Raw genomic sequence first — 23946 nt, forward strand, 5'->3', positions numbered from 1 at the left:
GACGTGAGATTGTGTCAAAGGTGTTCCAGTGTGACTTTAATGATCCAACTGGGATGTTTCCCTGTCGAACTGCTCCAATAAAACTCCAGGAATATTACAATAATGAGAAACTGAGCAACACACACACACAATTCACCAAGTCTTTATCTTTAATGGACTTTTGGAGTCCACCTGGACTTCATCATTTCGCTCTTTGCAGCAGCTGTGTGTGTGTGTGTGTGTGTGTGTGTGTTCAGACAGCCTCTTACTGTGATGGATCAGTATTCTTTCTGCCCTGTGCCCTGGACTAGATCCATCCCATAAGGAAACAAGTGTGTTTGTCCTCTGTGGGTGTGTTTTGTTTATCTGGTTGTAAATTAAATAAAATGTTCAAATGTTAATTTTTAATTCTATTTAAAGAGGTAGTTCACCTAAAATTGAAAATTCTGTCATCACACTCACCCTCGTGAACACAAACGATTTTGAAGAATGTTAAAAAATTGACCTCATTGACTTTCATTGTATGAGAATAAAAATAAATAAAAAGGAACAGAAATAAACAGAAAAAGGAATATGTAGGTTTGGAAGGAATATACATTAGGTACATAGGAATATACATTTTTAGGTAAACTATAGGGGTGTAACGATACACAATACTGACGGTTCGGTTTTCCCACGGTTTTGACGTCTCGGTTCGATTCGGTTGGGTTTAGAAAGCTAAAATGGCTTTTTTTCTAAAAAGTTCTTTGTCTTTAAATTAATTCAATTACAATTAAACATTTCACAAGCATTAAAAAAAAATCTGCTATTGCTGTAAAATATATAGGGAGCCAGACATTACTATAACATTAAAGGTTGTAGCCTAGACTTTTAACCTAAATTAAGATGCTATTTATTTTTTAGATATAATAATAATAATAAACACACAACACATTGTATGAAAACACGTAAACTGAACATAAGGCAGTTTTTGCATTAACTTGAGTTTTTACTCTAATTTGCTATTAAATATAATTTACACAGTTGTCATTTTCATGAAAGACATTTTAAACATACATTAAATAGTCAAGTCAAGTCAAGTCACATTTATTTATATAGCGCTTTTCACAATACAGATTGTATCAAAGCAGCTTCACAGTGATAACATGTAAGTAGCACAACACAGATCAACAACATTGCTAAACACTAAATAAATAACCCCAACTGAGCAAGCTCAAAGCAAGCCAAAAGCAAGGCGACAGTGGCAAGGAACCAAACTCCATCAGATTGGATGGAGAAAAAACCTTGGGAGAACCCAGGCTCAGTCGGGGGCCAGTTCTCCTCTGGCTTACATTCATATTGTTTAAATATAAATATTAAATATAAATATTGTTTATGAATCAAACGGCGCCATAACATATCGCAGGCGTTGAGTCGTCTCATCACAGGCGTTGAGTCGTCTCATCACAGGCGTTGGGGCATCCGAAATCCCCGTGAGAGGCTGGACACAAAACTGGACCTGACGAACGCCATTTTTCTCGGGACAAGCGTCCCGAGATAACAGCAGAAAGGCAGATGGGAAATAATTAGCATAGCTGATGCTCATAATAATTTCCGTTATAACTCACAAACTCTCCGTAACCCGAACTCTCCGCAACCCAACCATACGCGCCGACCCGTTTGTCTAAGAGGCTGTCGAGCCCCACTGGTGCGTTAAGCAGTTTCAGTGGCAAACGGTTCTGTATGGCATAACAGAGGACTAGAAGGTAAGCATTGTGTGAATGCTTGACTAAAGAGATGCGTCTTTAATCTAGTTTTAAACTGTGTCAGCGAGTCAGAGGCTCGGACCGTATCGGGAAGGCCATTCCAGAGTTTTGGAGCTAAATGCGAGAACGCCCTCCCTCCTAAATAATGAAGATATCATTAATAGGTTAAGTAAAACATAATATACAGGCTAGCATTTTTTTTAGTGCAAGAGTGCATTTATAGGAAGTTGTGGACACTGAATCACTTGCCTGTTGAGGTAAATATAATGCTATTGACAAGCTATGCTGTGTTCGGTACGCAATGAGAGTATCGCGATTCGAATCGTGAGTTCAGTATCGCGGTTTTTCGGTTCGAAAATCGTTACACCCCTAGTAAACTATCAGTTTTACCAATATAAAGTCACAACAAACCGTTGTGCATTTCTGTGTTGTGCTGGCATTACTGAATGAATGAATCAGTTTTCTTTCTTCGAAAGAATCAATTTACTGAATGACTCACAATTTTAGTTACTGAATGAATCATTGTATTCAAACTGACTGACTCACTTATAAAAATGCTCCAGGATTGTTACTGAATTGTTGGATCATTGTTCTTGGATTGACTGAATAATAGTCTCCCTCATAAAGACTACTGATGTGTAATGTAACCTACAGAAAGAGTCATTGAAAGGTTGTTTGATTCATCAAGCATGCAAACTCACATTCTTGTGATAGTTACAAATTACAATCCTTACAATCTCCAAATTACAAGCAAATTAGTCATCATCTATAAGTTTATATCAAGGCAAGGGTGTGGCTCTGTGAACTCATCCAGTTAGATCGTCCAACCATCACAAACTCTTAACTTATGTGTATTTGCTATACAGTAGCCACACCCTGCCTTGTCCGTGTGTGAATGACATCAGATGGAGGTTCAGTTGGTGTGTTTTGAGGTGCTGGCTTGCTAAGAGTGAGGCCCTGACATAGCGGCGCTGTATGATTACACTTCACTCAGCATATTAGCTCTGCCCGCTTTTCACACTACCTTCATGCTGGTACCAAAAGTGTGTGTGTGTGAGAGGAACTGAGAGAACAACAAAGGAATGAATGTTTATTCACAAGTAACACAGTGTGTGTGTACAATGTCTGGATCATGGAGATACAGCGCAGAAAAACAGACATACATGCTCTCATTCAGACTCTCATTCTCTTTCCGGCTTATCAGTCTTTCCTTCTAACGGCACATCCATGTTATCTTTCTGTCTGGACCTGATATACATCACATATGGTCTATGCACACTGCCAACAATAACTTCTCACTTAGAAATAAAAAAAGACATATAGCGTTTTTTTTTGGAGTCATGGACCTCATGTATTTTAATTTTCCCATTAAGTCCGAACAATTAACTGCATCCAGTTCCAAACTCTGTCTATAATGGTTAAAATATTGACTGTTCGTTTTTATATCTATTGCTTTGTTTACACTAGCCATGTTTCCATCGACACGTTTTTATCCGAATTAAGTGATATCGAATGAAAAATGCCTTATGGAAACAGTAAAATTCGATGAAATTTCATGAAAATCGACTCAAATGAAATACGTTCGGTCTCATTGGATTTTCTCTTGATCGACATACGGCTAATGCGATAAAAGCTGATGGAAACGTTATTTGCTGAATAAATAATGAATTGCGATTAAGTTTTACGCCCTTTTATGGTTGCAACACGTCAGAAGACGAGTTCATTTCCGGCCAGTCTTTTTGCGCACACATGGCGGATGTCAACAAAGACAGATGTAAGTGGACAAAGCAAAAAGATGCTTCAACCAAAGGGTTTCCGTGAACCACGATCTCCCAGAACTGATGGAGCGCTCGTTCCCAAACCACAGTCACCTCCGCTGTCGTCGGGCATACGTGCATCGTCATCATCATAGCAATGTTTATAGGTCTGTTATTTCTAGTTAACAGACTGCGGCGCTTCTAGTATAACACACCGTTGCCATGGACGCAGTTCAGATACGGGACAGACTATTTTCTTTAGCAGAAGCAATACTCGTTTTTAAATCAATAAACTCGTTTTTAAGTCAATATTTTGTGTCAAATTATTGATTTATTTATTTATTTGGTTGATTTATATGTAGGCTAATAAGCAGGATAATATATAGCGAGGCGGTTGTTATAGCGAATACAACCAACGACCACCTCGCATTATCCCATTCATATGTCGCTATCAGCTGGCACATAAGCATTATTAGCCTTCAACTTGTGAAATATTGATCATTTTTGGTAGATGGTGCGATCCGTTTTGTCTAACAAAACTTTGTTCGCAAAAGTTTGCTTGAATGTTGTTCGATTCAGTGCGAAAATAAATGGAAACACCTTAAAATGTCTCAAATCAATTCGATATACCAATTTGATCGCAAAACAGCATGTGACGTCATTACGTACAGGTTTTTATTCGCTTTAAAGCCGTTGGATGGAAACACATTTTCACCAGCTTTATCCGCATGAGTTTTTTAACCGAATTTCAGATAATTCGATTGACAAGTGGATGGAAACATGGCTACTGACAGCCCAAATTCAAATTTTTTTCAATTCTGATTGCAATTCCATTTTTTACAAATCTGGTTCCTTAAAGGTGCCATCTGGCACATAAAATAAAATCAAATCATATTCCATATTCCATAACAGATGGGGGCAGTATATCCTCCAGAAAGTGAGTTGTGCCACGCGCACTCTCACGTCTTCAAACAACACAAGCGATGCTGTTTTGCTCTCTCTTTCTCGCGCATATTATTCAAATCATTTGACACGATAGTAAAAGGTTGGAAGACCGCAGTTTCACGTGGAGCATTTGGAGATTTTTAGAGATCAGAGAATCAAAGAACAACATCTCAACACTAAATGATGAAGACAAGCTGGTGCATTTCGACGATATGGGAAAATAAAAGCCTGGGCTATTATTTTAAGTTTATGGTATTCGTTTTGTTCATATTACACTTTTATTGTTAGTAGTGTTGTCACGGTACCAAAATTTCAGTATTCGGTACCGATACCAGTTAAAATTCACGGTTCTCGGTACCAATTTCGGTACCAAAGCTTAGTTTAAATTTACATATATTTAAGTGTTTATCACGGTTACAAGTATGGAAACTGTACATTTGTATTATAAACACTTTAGAAAAAGATTAGATAAAATGACCTAAAATAAACAATATTATACACTAACACACAAGTTGTTTGTAAAGTTTTAATCCATTATTTATTTAATGCACAATGAATTAAGTGAACAAACATTAACAATCAGGTGTTTGTAATAAATAACATTTTCAAACATTAATTAATGTTGTAAAAATATATTGTTCACTCAATGCGTTGATAACCAAGTAATGTTTATGAATGGTATCTTTGTAGCATTACCATAAAACATGTTTTATTTGACTTGACTGTCCTTTTATTAATCTAAAACTGAATTCACATTTAATTTTAAAAAGGCTTTTTAAACCTGCTGAGTTATAAAGGCAAGAATACGCCTAGAACTGGCACTGACATTAAATGACAATACTAATACCATAGTACTCTGGTGTCGGGTAGATACTACTGTGCTCATGTACTCGTAAAACTACCCCGAAAGCACTTTAGAGGACGTTCACATGTCGCGCGTGTTTTTTAATTATATTTTTGCGCGTGCTTATTCTTTCCAAAGCGCTTGCTCTCACGCGGCGTCTGTCATTGCTATGCAACGCCAACGAGTTTTTATTAGGAGCGCGCTTGAATCACGCCTATATTTGAAATTGCGAATTTGCATGTAATCGGCCTCTTATGGCAACGTGACATTATTAGCCTAATCCAAAATATTTCCATATGTGGCTCTTTCCTCCTTTCGTTTCAACAAGTGGATTCAGAGAGAGAGAGCCATATCAGCGTTATGAAGAGGACGCAACTGTGCACGTTTCAGACATCGCGTCTAGAACAGAACTGGACGAACCTGGTATTCGGTACCTAGAAAAGCTGGTACCGTAACATTTTTTTTTTTTAGTACCGACTTGGTACCGAAGTACCGAGTTTTTTGACAACACTAATTGTTAGTTTGAATTAATTTGACAGACAGCATTCGCTGATGTTGATCAAGCTAGCGCCATTCAGAGCTGCCAACTCTTAACGAATTCACCGTGAGACACACGCAATTGACACTTAGCAAGCAGGTTAGTTAAGCTCTCAGATTCTGTCAATTTTATTACGCAATTCAAAGAATAAATACCGTTTTGGCGCTTGTACATGTTACACCACAGATCCCTAGCGCACGTGAACCGATCATCTCTACTAGCTAATGGAAAAAAGAACATGAACACTGTTGAAAGATACAGTATGCTACAACTTACCAAAATGTATTCCTCATGCATAATGTCGACCAATCATTTTTTGAACTCTTCCCTGAACTGAAATGTAGTAGTGGGCTGTATTTCCAAACGACTGACATCAGGTTCGAGTACACACACAAGCCGGCGCGACTTACTCGTGTACATCAGTTTGGCTGGTGGTAATGTTGCCCGCCGGCATGCCGCCTCCCATGGCCGAAACTGGTATTACGACACCTGCCGGACTGGGGCTAGTAATTTAGCATGCTAATTTAGGTTTATATCTCGGCAGCACTATAACTTGTCAGTTTTTTAATGACATCATTGCACTTATTTCTTCTCATTCTTTTGACGTGTGTAGCTCATTTTTTGGATATTTTTACCTCAATTATTACATATGGCACCTTTAACGATTTCATTAATGATTTTAAAACCAATTTTGAGTGAATTTTGTCACAATGAAAGCTTTTATATTTTCTTATGTGTAACCAGAGATGTGTACAGTAGCAGTCAAGTGTTGTTTAGAGGAAATATGTTTTTAATGAACAAATTAAAATATGAGAAAAATATTGTATTTATTTTAAATATGATGGAAGAACAAAACACTAAACTTGGTTAAGGTATATATCTGACAAAACGTTTTTCCAGAAAAAAAAAGGTAAACTACATTTACAGGCTTTATTTTACCATGCCAAAAAAAGGGCAGAGAAAAACAAAAAGCTCAAAGTAAAAAAGGAAAAAGCACATTGACTACAACATAATCCATTTTTTTCTTTGATTTTCTCTTGTTTTTGCATTTGTTCATAACTTTGTATGACAGCCTGGCCAAAAATTATGTCCGCACAATTTGGCATGTTTTATTGCATTATCACAAATAAAACAACTAACTCCAACACAACTATGCATTATGATTACAAAATCTTTAACAATCTTTTACATATTTGAATAAAGTGTGAAAAAATCATTTTTTTTCTAGGCCACACATCACTTTTGGCCTCTACTGTATGTGCAAACACTTGTGGAAACAAAAACCTGGTTCTGAAGAAGAACTGTTTTGATTTTCAACCTGATTTCTAAAATAATAGTGCCAAATACGCGATTTTCTGCAGTGTGAACTAAAAAACATGTATAAGATAGACTATCCTGGAGCAGCACGAATGGAATGTTGTGTCTTTGTGGGCGTTTTTTAGTGGTTTTCAGAGAAGAGAAACCAGGGATTGTGACGGCGGGCAGCTGGGTCATGTTTTCAGCATGATGTTAGAGGAGATCAGGATTTACTCAGACGAAAGCCTTTCTTCCATTATATGCATTATACAGTGACGAGCCATGTCTGCAAGTGTATCAGGTTATAGCGAAAAGAAACAAATGAAAGGGACAGAAGATCACCATTTAATTGTGTGCATTAAGTAGAATATTTTTTCATAATACTTGATTTTGACTATAAGTAACTTTGCAACTGAATGTCAAATCACTTTCTTTAGAGTATAAGTAGACTGTCTGCTTAATATCTGCTAACTCTTTATTGTAATGGTCCCCCAACAGTCATTCTACTACCGTATATAAGTAACTTTGAAAGAACATGTCAACTTATTGTAACCCTAACCAGTACTCTAATACTCTATTAATACTTTTATGAGAGTTAGTAGACATGTAGGTTTAATGTTACTTATAGTCAAAAGGATGTTCAAAAGTGACAAAATAAAGCGAAACCTATTTTTTGTGAACACTTTTATCCATAACAAATGACTCGGGGACAGTTCACTTGGAGCAATAACACCTCCCAATATGGTGTATAATTGGCAGATTTTAGGGATGCACCGAATATTCGGCCACCGAAAATTTTCGGCCGAAAATGGCCCAAAAGTGCATTTTCGGTTTTCGGCCGAAAGACTTTTATAACCCGAAACAATACGGCCGAAATGGTGTGATGACGCAAGCAGAAACCGCGACCTGCACGTGCTTGTCTGAAGCAACATGACCTGCGGTGTGGAAGTATTTTAATGAATCTGAACCCGCGAGGAGACGGAAGCCTTTTTTATCCACCTATATCTGCTCTAAACAATGCGCGCTGCCATGACGACGACTTCCATAACGACTCCGGATGCGAGCGGGTCAAGTATTAAACTGTCTGTGGAGATTCGCGCTGCGGAGGCAAACGGTCGAGGCGTTTATACTTGACCCGCTCCCCGTTGTACTATTCCTTGAAACGACAGGGGACGACTCAAGTAACTGTCCTCTAACCATTAGGAACCGGTGAGAAGAAGAATGATAAACACATGACAATGTTTATTTTTTAGTATTCCACCACCAATACAAAAATAATCATGTAAAGCCCAGTAAACCCTGAGATTATTACCTGTGACATTACAAAAACATATATATGGGAACATGTATGTATAGAACTAAATTAATGCTCTCTTAAATATTTTCTACATTCACTAAACATGTTTCATTAAGTTTCATGTGTATTAAACATGGATCTTTGTTCATTTAAAAAGGCTTTTTATGCTATTGTATGTTACATTTTTAAAATGTAAGCAACTAATTTAGACATGCAAACTTTCTGTGCAGGCCAGAAGATTATTATCAATGTACACATGAGTGGGGTCAAAAACATTTTAGTTTGAATTTTATTTTATACTATGCATTGTGTTAAATAAATATTTGTAATTTGTAATTGATTTATTCTTTGAAAATTTTATATTAATTTATGGAATTGCAATGCCTTGATTTTAGTAAAATTTTATATTAATTTATGCAATTGCAGTGCCTTGATTTTAGTAATGTTTGTACACAGTCATAGCCAAATGCAATGCTAATAATTGGCATAATTTCTTTCGGTGTTTCGGTTTTCGGCCTTGGTTTCCTCTTTTTCGGTTTCGGCCAAGAATTTTCATTTCGGTGCATCCCTAGCAGATTTCCATTGAAACACCCTTTGCATCTTAAAGCAGCATCTCTCTTATATATTTGTGAGAAAAAAAAACCAACAACTTTGGCTTAAATACATTGTCTGTGTATGATTCTTTGTAATTTTATAAATGCATCAGAATGTCGAAAGGAATGTTTCCAGCCTCTCCTTGTTTTGGGAAGCATGCATGTTTCCTAATATGAAAAATATAAATTACTTCTTTAATAAATTCTTTATTGCATTTACCACCACCTCCCACGTAGACTGGCAACACAGATAGATATAAACCTCCCACAACACTTCCCATAACACCTCTGTTCGACCTTTTCTTTTAAGTAGAGCCGGTCTGATTCTAACTGAATTTATAAACTCCTGCTGTTTCTGTTCTACACCATATATATTTCCCCCAGTTTAGATTCCTTGAATACCTGGAAATAGGCGGTGCACGACCCAATGAGGCCACCAGTGGGAGAAAAAAAGTTTGAATTCTCCTGAGAACAGATGATTGAATTATTTAGTGTATATCTGTAATTGGATCTATTTTTCTGTGATGCGGAGGTACTAGAGAGGTTCATTTGTCTTGTGCCACAGCTTGCTTTGGGTGGTCTTTTTGTTTGGATGGTGGATGCAAGTCGTTGAATGGCCATATCGGGCTCGAAGAGCCCCCCTGAGCCCCTTTACCCAGCCTGCTCTGTTTAATGTGGTCTACGATTGCAGCTGCCTCATTTGGGTTTTGTAGTTTAACACTATTCGCTTTCGTCTTTGTCTTTGTATGTTTATTGAGAGATGAAACACTACTATTTAAGAATGTAATATTAGCAACTGTTGTTGTGTGATTTTTTTTTTTCTTCATACAAGCATCTTTGTAATGTAAAGCTTTTCTTGCTTTTTTAAATAATCTGCCAGCATGCCCATAACTGACTTCAAGGCATATGACATGGAAACATACGTGATACTCATATACATTATCTTTAAAACTTTTTCTCACTCTATACACACACTGGCTCGGATGACTGTGGACTTCACCTCTCAAGTTATGTTCAGGAACAAAGCAAACAGGGTCAAAACAGGGTTTCTCACGCATAGATAGAATGAATCAGACCCTGGTTCTGTTCATGCTAAATTGTCTAATATGGCTTTCATATTGAATTCTCAGTTGCATCTCAATTTTTTCTCCTAGGCTTTTTTCAGAATCCAGCTCTTCTCACTCATGCCTCCTAAAAACATTCAGAGGTAATTATATCTGACCAGAGGTTTTCAAACTGGGTCCTGAGACACACAAGGAGGTGCTCATGGAAAAGTTCCAGGAAATTTACTGTACTTTTGAGCTTTGAGTTTGTACTGATTTATGAATGATCATGTGACACTGAAGACTGGAGTATTGATGCTGAAAATTCTGCTCCATCCATCCATCCATCCATACATCCATCCATCCATTCATCCATCAATCCATCCAGACCAACATCCGTCCATCCGTCCATCCGTCCCTCCGTCCGTCCGTCCATCCATCCATCCATCAATCCATCCATCCGTCCATCCGTACGTACGTCCCATCCATCCATCCATACATACATACATCCATACATCCATCCATACATACATCCATCCATCCATCCATACATACATACATACATACATACATGCATAACACAAAAAAGAGGGCACTGGGAAGGAATAGTGTGATTTTTAAGCCTTTATTATTTGTGGTTTATTATGACATGAACAGCCTTTGAAAAAAGATTTTAATTGTCTTGCATCTTTTCATCTTTTCCTTTGTCTTTAAAAAAAGATTAATACGGCTACGGATTGACTGTAAAGTCTCCTTTATTTTATGATTCATCATCTGAAATGAAGGAATAAATGAATGTGTGTGTATTGTCGGACTCTACATCTGGGGTTCCTGTGATGAAACCTTTTTTTTTTAAATTTCCCTCAACACCAAAAGGAAAAGGGGAAAAACATCAGAGAAGGAACAATAATCATAAATCACTTCACTGCAAATAGTGCTGACAGGGAGCCTGATCTGAATTTTGATATACAATTCAGTCGACCTAAAACACTGAAATAGGACGGATCATAAAAGACCTGATTTTAGTCATAACTTAATTTTTATAACACGTACAGTCTCTGTATATGGAGCAGTATGAGAGTATCCCAGTTGTGATCCATTATTAATTTGCAGAACTTCTACACCGGACGCTCACCCATTTGTAAACTTCCGTATTCGAGACAATGGACATCATTCAAGACCACTCACCTTCCATTTGTCTCCCTCCATCCTCCCCTACCCGTCCCTTTCCTGCCATCCCTCAATGTCTTGACAGAGACATTAGTTGAGACCTACTCAGAGTTTAGGCCGAACGAGTTTATGAAAGAGAGTGCCATCCTCTCCTTTCTGACCAGCTGTTGTACTCTAATTTGGGAAAGAGAAGAAGCCATTCGGGATTTATCAATCAACAATATAACTACTTGTGACCCTCGAGATCACAGGCTTCCTTTCCCATCACCTGCAAGCTCTTATGCGCTAACCCGATATTGTGTAGTGAATTCACAATTTAGAGTCTCCCACTTAAATATATGTTTTCTTCATCTGCGAAAACATTTTCATCACATATTCACAACTTTTCAAGAAATATGACAATTTTCTGACTCTTTCCTCTAAAGGTCCAACCAGATGTGTCGTGTCAAGGAGTTGCGAGCTGCAGGGTGTCGACGGGTGGCTTTTATTCACAGCTGCTGATGAGAAAGACTGAATCCATCCGGTCACACAAGGTGAGTGCCGTCAGAGTACTCTGATTAACAGTCCCTCCAGAAAAACGCGATTATGCGATCTCTGAATTCAATGCAAAATCAGCCAAAGTCCGCATATTTATGCGGGGGCCGCATTTTTTCAAATACGCTGCACTTTTGCCGCATAAATTGCTGATTTCCGTGCAAAATATGCAGGGTTTGCATAATTTCATAATCCTCGCATTTTCGTTGCAAAAAAAGTCACATGTATCTTAGCAGAAAGTTGAAAAATGTTGCGTTTGCTTCACACAAGAGCAGCCATTTCCCCCTGTTTCCATGGGAACGTTATGAAGTGACGCAATTACGCACGCCAGACAGACTCACGGAGGCGATTGACATCTCACAAATCGAACTCGTATAACTGTCTGTCACACATTCTACCGTCACGTCGTTACTTAATAAACAACATAATATAAAAGAAGTAGCATCAAACAGAAATTACCCGCACACATGGGGTGTTCGAGGCGCACATATAACACTGCAGAGAGTTCAACAGGGAGCGCGCAGCTCTTAAAGGGGCCACACCTTATTTACACTCGTTACAGTCTGAAATAAAACAAGATGAGAAATTAAATATTCCCAGCACTTTCTATGATGTAGTATGCTTGCTTATCAAAGGAAGTAATAAGAAATGACTCTTACATTAGCCTAGTGAGAACAGGATGTTGGGGGAATCACTTTTTTTTCTCTTTTTCATCAAACCGCAATTTTTGCAAGTTCCCTCAATTTTTGCAAATTCCTGCAATTTCATCGCATAAAATTGCATAAATATAAATATATATTCCATCGCATTTTTAAAGAAAACGGGCCGCGTAATCAATCAATTTTTGCCCGCAACAATCACAAAAAAACTCTGCGTTTTTCTGGAAGGACTGAATACTATTATGGTAAATGTTATATATAAATCGCAAGTTTTTTCCACACATTTTTGGAAATTACCACCACAAAATCAGCCATTTTGATAGCAAAAATCACACAAAAAAATCGTGAAATCCTGGAGGGACTGGATTAAGATCAGCACCATTGCAGATGTTACAATAGAGATGTTTTCAGCCTGATATATTCCTGGAAACTGCTGTTTATTTATTAATAATTCATGGTGTTTTGTCTCTTGTCACAATTAACTGGCACTCTATGGTTTCTGGATTACCAGGGAACAAAACATAATCAGCGTGCACCATAATACAGCCATAAAATCATAATACAGGCTCATTGTTCACCTCCACACGTAAAAGCATTCAGACTGAAAGGCACATTTTGTTCTATAGTAGCATTTAAAGGATGTCAGTTAGTTGTGTGTGTCTATGTCTGTGAAGTCTGTTATTGAAGTTTAGGTTGCGGATGGGTGCTCACAAGCTCCCCCTTTGTGGCAGATTAGAAATGCAACATGCTCAAAATGTGTACGACCATAGCATTGTGCTTTAACCCATTCAAACCCTGCATTCCTTACAATTCACATTCGCTTTTTTTTTTTCATTTCGTCCAGTATTATTTTACAACCCCCAGCATCATTACACCAGTCTTCATTGTCACATGATCCTTCAGAATTCATTCTAATATGCTGATTTGCTGGTTTAGAGATATTTATTATTACTATCAATGTTGAAAACAGTTGTACTGCTTAATATTTTCGTGGATACATTTTTTCTTGATTATTGTACGTATCGAAAGATCAGAAGAACGGCATTTATTTAAAATAGAAATCTTTTGTTGCATTATAAATATATTTATTGTCAGTTTTGGTCAATTTAATGCATCCTTGTTTTTATTTGAAAAAAATAAATAAATAACCCAAACCTTTGAATGGTAGTGTAAATCCATATTCAATTCAAGTAATTTTTTTTTCATTGAGTAAACTGCGAATACAAAGCCAACTGAAATACAATTAACATTCAGCCAAGATGTAGGATAAAATAGCAATCATTCCAAGTAGTGCAAAAAAAGTGACTGAATATAACCATGTATATGCATACATAACCATATACATTCACATTCACACACACACACACACACACACACACACATTAAAAAGATGCATAACATAAAATAGTAAGTACAGTTAGATACATGCACTGTATGAATCTCTGAGCAGGCCAACCACCGTGGTATCATCTGCAAGTTTGATAATAGTATTTGAATCATATAGAGTGACACAATCATGAGTTAAGCGAGAGTATAAACAACACACAGCCATGTGGCAAACCAGTATGCATGGTGAGAGTGGTTATCAAGCTTAACAGCCTGGTGTCTGTTAGTCAAAAAATCTAATGTCCAATTGCAAAGTGAGGTGCTGATCCCTAACTGGCTATGTTTGGAGACCAGCATTGAAGGAATTGAGTTTGCTTTTCAAAAATAGGTTGCATTGTCATGCAGATTTCCTGAATAGAGTCTCTGCTGGGCCGGAGGCAGCTCGATGTTTGTTCTGGAAGTGTGTATGTTTGTTGTGTTAATGGCTGTGTTAACTATTCAGCAGGGTGGAAGAGTATATACTCTGCTAATTAAGATAGGACACACGCTGTTTACCTTTCATCGCATCCGCTCATGTGAGATGAAGAGATAAAGAGAGAGAGAGAGATGGTTCATCTGGAGTGGTGATAAAAGCTGTCACACATAGTCTCTCTCTCTCACCTTCTGCTAGTTCACGGAAGGCGGGTTATCTGTTCTCATATCTTCATTCTCATCCTCCTCACACCTGTTGATAAAAGAAATCCTTGCAAGAAACCCATTTCCTGTCATCACGTCATAGTGTCTTGTGCTTCTGATCTCTGAAGTGCCAACGATATATTCTAGGTCCTCCCAGTCCTGCCCAGTCTCTTATTTTCCACTGTTCTCTTAAATCTATTATTAGAATAAGATAATATGCATCATATACGTATCATATTGTATAAGAAGATAATATCGTATAAGAAGTACAAGGCTAAACCTAATCTCTGATACATGTATTTTCGTTTGGATAGTAGACATAGTAGATAGTAACACTGATAATGGACTGATAACATGGATTAGTGATATTAGATTCAATAATGATTGATATATGCTTTGATGACAAGAACCCATGATGAAAACATTGTTAATATCTTGCATTTAATGTCTTTAAAAAGCACTTTAAAGTAATCTGCAAAACATGGAAAACTAAAGGTTCATTGGATACAATACCGTTTGTGGTCGGTAAGATTATTTTAATGTTTTTGAGGCTGCATTTATTTGATCAAAAATACAGTAAAACTCAGCAATATTGTGAAATATTTTTAAAATTCAAAATATCTGTTTTCTGATATACGTATATAGAGGGAATGCGCGTGACGTCATCGTCGGCCGGAGTGCCTGCAGTTCCTCACAGTGAGTGGCAAAAAGACTGAGCGGCTGTATGTGTTCAGCGTGAATGCCGCGAAAAACAAACACAACACACACAAATCAAGTGGGAAAGAGCTTTGCGATTGACTGTAGGCCTACAACTAGATTTGACAAAACATCGGAGGTATATTTGTACAGACTGCTATGGAAAGAGGAGCAAATGGATCGCTGCAATTCACAGAAACAACTGGACTCCAGTCAGCCAAAGGTGGATTTGCAGTTTTCATTTTGAGTCAATATGCTGAATTTAGCTGGAAAACCATACCCATATATTTTGTATTGTTATATACATTATCAGCTCATCAATTAAATATTTATCATTGCATATTCTGCTTTATTGGATGTTTTTTAATAAAAAAAGTTTTTTTTTTTTATTAGAAAAAGTTTTAGGGCTGGACGATATGATGATATAGTATATAGGCTATATATAACACTGATATAAGTGATCACCCGGATTTAGACCTACCTATATTATATTTCTATAAAGCGTTCACAGGCAAATTTGCTTTACGTTTAGGTTTTGGTTTATTTCCCCGGTGTCGAAATCAGGCAAACATAAATGTCAGGCAACACGATTCCCGGCTGCATGTCAATATCCATGGATCGCTGGATCTTTAGTAAGTTGTAAGAAACACTATATTGAGTCCAACATTTAGTTTAAATTGATAAAATTGTTCGATTTAGTCGCATTTCCGCAGTTTTCCCCTATTAAATCCAGTCACGCAGCAGATCTTTTGCCACTCGGTCAGGCTGAGGGGGGTTTGTCACGCGGGAAAGTCACGTGTCAAATGCATTCCCTCTATATATGAAGAGTTCAGATGCAAAAGCCTCTAAATGCCATTTGAAATTTTCTTCTAAAATGATCATTTTTATCAAGCTTATATATTCAAGTTCAGTAATTTCACTTAAATGACAATTAATAGGTAATCCTCATTGCAATTTAAGTGAAATCACTGAACTTAAATATACAAGCTTGATAAAAATGATCATTCTAGAAGAAAATTTCAAATGGCACTTTTTGAGGCTTTTTTGAGGCTTTGAGGCTTTTGCATCTGAACTCTTCATATATATATATTTCTTCTCATACTCATTGGCCTGCCACATTCCGGATTCATTGATAAGCCCCTTCCAGATTTAACGTGTAAAAAAAATAAATGTAAAATTCAGTCGCACACTCTCTAATTTTGGTCACAAAATGCGACCATTTGCTCGCAGTCTGGAGCCTGTATACTCATTTTCTATTTCTAATCAGCCAAAGACTAGACTGCCTTTAAGGGGTACCTTAGCACTAGATAAGAAAGACAAATCAATGCCTTACATGTGTACATGTTTTTTCTTTTCCTTTTTTTTTGGGTCTGCTTTTATGCCATTCTTTTCACTGCAAGTTTACCCACGGCTTGCAGAACACCAGTGGAATGTTGATTTTTCACTTTCTTGGATGCCAGGTCATTTCTGAATGGCAGTAAAACATGTTACAAAATGTATGCATGACTTCTAAACAATAATACAAAACACATGGGAAGTGTTTCAGCAAGTTGTGCTATTTTAGTCTGAATTGAGTTCAGTGCTGTTGCTTCAGTGTTGACTCACATTGCTCAAAGAAAGCATTATATGTGCACTTTCAACATGAAAGCGATTATCAAGTCCTGTCATTACTGTAGAACGTGCTAACATTAAAACCCTGTTATATATACAGTAATGCACAGCACTATTTGTATGACGTTCAGTTGCTGCCTATGAAGAGTGTTCCATATTGGTCAACACATTCAGGTTTATTGTATTCTTATGACATCAAAAGAAATATTCCTCTTATGAAATTCTTGACACCATAAGCTGATCACAGATCAGTTTGTGCCCAAGGAGGCGTAGTGAATTTGCACGTTTGTTTTTCTTTTTTTTTCTACCCTGATACGGGAAAAGAACAGTGTGCTGCCATGATTTCTGTTGAGGTTGGCAGGGCAGGTAGACACAACATGGCATGTTTGTTTGCAGTCAGACTTCAAAAAAGAGACGATGCAACCAGAGGTATGCTGTGAATGTGTGTTTTGAACGGCAGCATTGATACCTTGGAACTGTTTCATAGTGAGAACTTTCACTTTAATTCCTTTTAGATCCTTTTGACTACATTACAGTGCCTGCTGCTAAACCACACTGTGACCCAGGTGGTCTTTTTCTCTAGCACATTCCCCTTCCCAAACCCAAAGCCTACCTGTCAACCTGAGATGTATGCAGGAAAAGGCAGGTTTCCTGTCTGAGAGCGCAAACTCTGATGATATGTACAGAATCCAGTGGTGTCGGTCACGTTAAACGCAGTCAGTTCTTCAAATGCGCTCTGCTTTACATCATCCAAGTCATTTTGAGGCAAGAAGAGGGTAGAGGACACAACAGGTCTTCTGTTACACAGTGTGATCTTAAGTAATGTTTTATTATTTTCTGCCTTTTCCGTGTCTATACAATGCAAGGAATTTTGTTAATCAGTATCTTTGTCTAGTTTTCCAGTAAAAATGTACAATTAAAATGTATCTTATTTATATATAAAATATTTAAATTATTAACTATACAAAAAATTACAATACATACATGTTTATATAATATATAATTTTTTATTATATTTTTATATTTTGTTTATTTATTATATATAACATTATATTTATGTATTATTTATATAATTTATACATTATTAAAATTGTAAAATATTTCATTGTGAATTCAATTAATACAAATTACAAATACATTTTATAGTTGTTTTTGTTTTTTTAGGATGTTTTAACAGGAAACATGACACAAATACTGATTTACTGTAGATGCTGATTTAGTGTACCATGATTCATGGTATTTTGTCCAAATTTAAGCTACAAATTTAAGCTCTGATCCACATCACCCCTTATCAGAGGTGTTTCTGATGTGCCTTTGCTTCTGCGAAATGTAATGTTGTTTGTATTTTCTTGATTTATTTTCTGAAGATCCTAAACATTTATTTAAATTTAGCACATATGTTTCCTTTGACTGTGTCTTTTCATATTGGTTCTGGCTCCCCCAGAAACTGTAAAATGTCCCTCCTCCCACTCAGTGTAAACCTGACTCCAGACAGGTAAGACAACCACCCACTCAATCCTCGGCAGAAAGAAAGTGAGAGAAGATAAATTTTCCTTTCACGTGGGGAATGTGGTAATGTAGGCCTTTGAAAAGCATAGTCCGTTCTTATCCATCATATTGCATCATATCTCACGGCAGACAGACTCCTCTGCTGTGGACAATGTCACAATGAACTCATTTCTCACTGAGACCTGCTCAACACCGACAATTAGTCATTCACAAAGCTCATGGGTCTTTGAAGGCATTGTGAATATGGTATTTTTATGACTGCTGACAACTTAGAGGCATTCTTGACAGCTGGTTTAGGTTAGGCCACATCGAACTGTCCAACAATTTTGTGACCAGATTATTTCATCTCATTTTTATTTACTCTCATTTCATTTTTTTTTTGTATTTGTATTTTTTATATAGATTTTTATATTCTATTTATTTCATTTAAAAAAAAAAACTTTTTTAGAGGAACTTTTTTAGAACTTTTTTAAACTTTTTTTCCTCTAATATATATTAGAGGAAAAAAAGTTTAAAAAAGTTCCTCTAAAAAAGTTTTTTTTTTTAAATGAAATAAATAGAATATAAAAATCTATATAAAAAATACAAATACAAAAGAGACAAAAATAAAAAAGAGACAAATACAAAAAATTGTTGTTCTCTTGTTTAAAAAAGTTCTAAAAAAGTTCCTCTAAAAAAGTTTTTTTTTTTAAAATGAAATTTTATATATATATATATATATATATATATATATATTTCATTTGGTAAAAAAAATTGGGAAAAATTGTTGTTCTCTTGTTTTTAATATGTCTGGTTAGGATGAAAATGTGGAACAGATCGATTAGGACAAAGAGGTTGAAAATAAACTTTTTATTGTTAAAATTAAGGATAGCTGGACTGAAATCTTGAGGTCATTATTTCCTTATTTGCTTCTTTCATTGTAACACTCACATATTGCCGATTTTTTTTCACCCAGTATTGTCTAAAAAACTGTTTGTATCCCAGTCTTCTGTAAAGATTTAATGGAGAGAACAGTGGCACAGGAGCAATATGACCTTCCCAGATTCTACCCCGCCAATTAAAGCACATCGGACTGAACATTCTCCCTCTCAGACTACATTTGGTGTTTGCATTCAAAATACCAGAGCCCAGAGAGCCAAAATTACCCATTGTTTTATGCTTTACATAAATATTTACAAATGCAGCACCAGAGAAGTTTAGGCTAAATGGACCATAGAAATATTCTCAGCACAGGGAGAAAGATGGTCCCATGAGGGCCACAAGTTGTTAAAATTAATGTTTGTGGCAGAGAGTAAAGGGGATTACAGTTAAACGCCACGAAAGCTGTTATTTTTGGTGGATTTTATTTTTGAGAAAGGTTTGCTGTTCTCCCCGCTGAACCTAAAGCTCAAACATTCTGTTTTTCTTCAGGTTGTCGACTTGTGGGATAGTTAGCAGAAAGTTTCGGATGGGTCCGGAAGAAAATTTCCTTGTGTGTTTAAGGTCATAATGAAATTGGCAAAAACAAAAAATAACAGTTGATTAAATAGGGGAGATTTATTTATTTTTCAACTTTATCTAATGTATTGAGACCTGCATTCTCAGTATTTATGAGTACGTCATAAATATCAAAATACTGAGGCAGCATTGGTTACTGTTGCAACACTGAATGTTTGGGGGCTATTTATTTCTACTCAAAACAAGAAGGTAGAGTCAGAACCACAGAAACTTGAGTGTAAAGATGATGATGATGATATTGATAAACAACTTTCAGTCTATTCATAACCATTGTATAGGTTTCATTTTAAACATCGGTGAGACGTTTTTCAAGAATGACATAATCAGTGAGCTTATGCGATAGGCGTCACTGCGTGAGCTGACTATTATAGCAGGAGCATCGCCAACCTCATTTTTAGCTTCATTCATGTTTTCTGTTGTTTTTTTAGTTTTCTGGTTGTTAATATTTCTGTGCACTGGATTGGGTCTGTAATAGTATGTTAAGATGTTAACATCCATGTCGGTATTTCTGTAACTTGTGTATGTTGTTAGTACAGTGTTTGGATTTCATGTAAGAGTCTTTTGTTAAAGTGTTGCCTATTGAAACACATTTTGAACAGGGCATATCAAAATATTCAACAGTCTCATACTAGAAAGCATCTGATTGGATAAAAATTTGTGTAGTGCAGGATGAGTCATCAATAGTTTTGGTCTATCTATTTTCCTTGGAGACAGAATACATTTTAATTGTAACACAATAACTACTAATGTAATATTACAGAATATACTAATGTGAAATTATTAGAATTAAAAATGACATTTAATATTTTTTTACATGTAATTTAAAATGAATGTGACATCTAGGGGTGTCATGATTCTCCAAATCCTCGATTCGATTACATTTTCGATTCTAAGGTCACGGTTCGATTCGATTCTCGATTTTTATCAATCGGCCAATCAGGATGCTCTCTGTCTTACATGCGCTTCATGAGGCACACACGCAAGGTCTCTCGCTCTCTCCCTCTCGGCCGTGCGCGCAATACGGTTTGGAGCACAGTTTTTTCTGTCTTGGCATGCACGCTCGCTCTTGCTCGCTCGTTCTAAATTCAGGGAGATTTTAACTAATTTGCGTGCATCAGGGAGCCGCTATCAATATGCGGGACACTCCCGGCGCTTCCGCGAGACTTGGGATGTTTGGAAACTGTGGCTTTATTGAAGCGTGAACGTTGTCAACAGGACTCACTGGAGATCCAAAAAACTTCCACACCTGCAAATTCAATGAAAGAGGAGGGGGTTCAAGTTCTGTTGATGGGTCTCCTGCATCTGCAGTTGCCATGCTATCTTTTCAATGGCTGTAGCTAAGTTAGAGGAGGTTGACTCGTAGCACTTCAACACGCGTTTTTTTTTTCCTGTGGCAGCATTGACGATTCCATTTTTTAATTCGAAGTTCGAAATTGTGAATTAATTCACAATTAATCATGACACACTTATTGACATCAAAGCTGAATTTTCAGCAGCTATTACGCCATTCTTCAGACACCATCTGAGCCAAACAAGTTTATCTTAGTCTCATCAGACCACAGGACATGGTTCCAATAATTCATGCTCTTGGACAGGTTGCTTTCAGCAAACGGTTTGCGGGCCATTTTGTGAGCCAGCTTCAGAAGAGTCCTTCTGGCATGACGGGCATGCACACCAACTTGTTGCGGTGTATGGTCTGACCTTCCGCTTCTGCAACCTCTAAAGCAATGTTGGCATCACTCATGTGTCTGTTTTTTGAAGCCAGCTTCTGCACCTGACACACAGAACGAGGACTCAACTTCTTTGATTGACACTGGCAAGACCTGTTCCAATTGGAACCCGTCTTGGAAAACCTCTGTATGACTAGGGTTGGGTATCGTTTGAATTTGAACGATTCCGATTCCTTGTTTCAATTCCGGTTCCTAACGATTCTCGATTCCGATTCTTTTAAGAGGCAGGGTCAAAAAAGTTTAGCTAACCATGCTAACCAATGGTCTTTCTGAAGGAAATAATCCTTTCTGAAGGAAATACTCCTTTTGTCACAAATATTCCTTTTGTCACAAATTTAGCATTTTGCCGCGATTTCGTTATTTTTAGAAAAGTGAAGCCACACTTTGGACCGCTGACGTAAGCTACTCATGTTCGACTCGCGCGGTTATGCCAACACTTCCGGTAGACGCTTCTTTGTTGGTGTTGTTGAGCGGTTTCTTCTTCAGCTCGGCGGACTGTGAATATCGAAACTCGAAATTTGAACTTTTGAACGATTCCAGGAAAAATGAAAAGTTAGTCCCGGTTCCAATCGATACTCGATTCTCGATACCCAACCTTATGTATGAACTTGGCCTGTACTAGGGATGGGTATCGTTAAGGTTTTATCGGTATTACTACTCTTACCGATACCGCTTATCGATCCGGTACTTTAACGGTATTCTTATCGGTTCTTTTTGGTGTTTTTTTTTTTTTTTTTTTTTTTTTTTTTTTAAGAATTAAGAACATAATTAAACTTTATATTTTGAAATTTAAAATATAAAAAGCAAAACGAAGAAAAATATATTTTTGTTATGCAGCAATGTGCAGGCTTTTTTTGTTTATACAAAAAGGACACATAAGAAAAAAAAACAAGTACAAACACAAGAATACAATTAATCAAAGGTACAAATTATATACAAAGTGCTTTAATTTCAGGAAGGTCTACTAACATATCTTGTCAGGTAATTGTTTCTGTATGAAAAGAAACCTATTAATCAAATATAAAATAGCACTGTAGTTTATCATAGATAGAATAATGCTTATTAAATCTAAAGTTACTCATTCAAAAGCTGTGAGTGATTCTCTCTGCCTTTTGTTGTTTGATTTGCATTAATGGCTGAATCGTCAGCAGGTTTAGGCTATTAGACTGCTGCCCATTTAAGACCGAGTGCAGATAATGGGGACTGATGCACCATCATTTTCTCCCTATTATTTACGTCCGTTTAAGACATAATTGTGTTTAAGTGAATAAACTGTGTTTAAGTGAATCTCAGAGCTGGTCATTTTGACATTTGTATGTATATTTGATAGTTAAGGACGCACAAAGCCCAAGTATATAGGTTACTTTTCTTGTCTCGTCCGTTTCGGAGCGTGCACCGCCTTGTGAACAGCGTCTCTTGCGCAGGTTTTTGTGTTTTTAATAGCTATTTTCTTGATCTTGCAACAGTAGAAGACAGCACTTTGCAACAATCGCCGATCGTGCTGATTCTGACGGTTACGTTTGGGTTTTAGGAAGAACTGACAGCGCTCCGCAGTGCTGTGAAGTAAAGGAAGTTAAGCTGGACAGATCGTTTCGTTTTTTAACGGTTTTATCTCAAATATCTTCTTTTTATAATCTTTGGAAGCCGAAATACAAAATATATTAGAATAATACCCCAGATCTAAAGTGTAACCACGTTGGATGTTTAGTTCTGTCCTCATTGTCACTCATTAAGCAGGGCTGTCATGTTGCGCGTGCTTTGGCTTTGCGTGAGAGATCGCTCTCTCTCTTCTCTCTTCTCTCTCTCTGCTGAACTGCGAATTGCAAATTTGCATCACAGACATATGGTTTAATTAAAATATAGTTTATATCTAGAAATGGCTGGTGATATAAACATGTTCGAGATAACGTCTTTATAGGAATAATAAATAGTAGCCCAACTTGCGTGTATTTACTTAATTTCTTCAGTACCGACAGCAGAACCGGTAACGTCCGAGCTTATCGATACAGCGGTCTTTCAAAATTCAGTACCGGGGCCCGTTTAATACCGGGTTTCGGTACCCATCCCTAGCCTGTACTGTAGCTCAGTTTCAGGGTGTTACCAATCTTCTTATAGCCTAGGTCCACTTTGTGGAGAACAACAATTCTCAAATCCTTAGAGAGTTCTTTGCCATGAGTTGCCATGTTGAACATCCAGAACAGTTAATATATACTGTTATACAAGCAGCACATTGACTACTCTAAAATATATCCAAGTTTCATTTCTATAGAATTGTTCCTTGAGAAGATATACTAAAATGTTTGCTAAAATCTGAGGGGTGTACTCACTTTTGTGAGATACTGTATTTGTAAATATATGACCAAGATTTAAGGTGACATTTAACCTTCTTCCTATGGTTTCCAAATTAATTAGTGAAATATATATTCATTGCAGATGAGAACTTGGCCACAGCAGAGGCCTGTTAAAGTGATTGTATCCTCACTGGCTATTTCACCTACAGCC

At 36.9% G+C, this 23946-nt stretch overlaps 1 protein-coding gene across 2 annotated transcripts in view; it reads left to right on the plus strand.

Moving 5' to 3' along the window:
- sema4c (sema domain, immunoglobulin domain (Ig), transmembrane domain (TM) and short cytoplasmic domain, (semaphorin) 4C) overlaps positions 1–23946 on the plus strand; it is a 357189-nt gene that overhangs the window by 42248 nt on the left and 290995 nt on the right. For both annotated transcript variants that reach the window (XM_089130540.1, XM_089130539.1), the window contains one exon: positions 11633–11740. The gene's annotated coding sequence lies outside the window, so the exon portion shown is untranslated. The remainder of the gene's footprint in view (positions 1–11632; positions 11741–23946) is intronic.

Source organism: Pimephales promelas, chromosome 4 (genome assembly GCF_988280905.1).
Source record: "Pimephales promelas chromosome 4, fPimPro1.hap1.1, whole genome shotgun sequence".
Classification (NCBI taxonomy): Eukaryota; Metazoa; Chordata; class Actinopteri; order Cypriniformes; family Leuciscidae; genus Pimephales; species Pimephales promelas.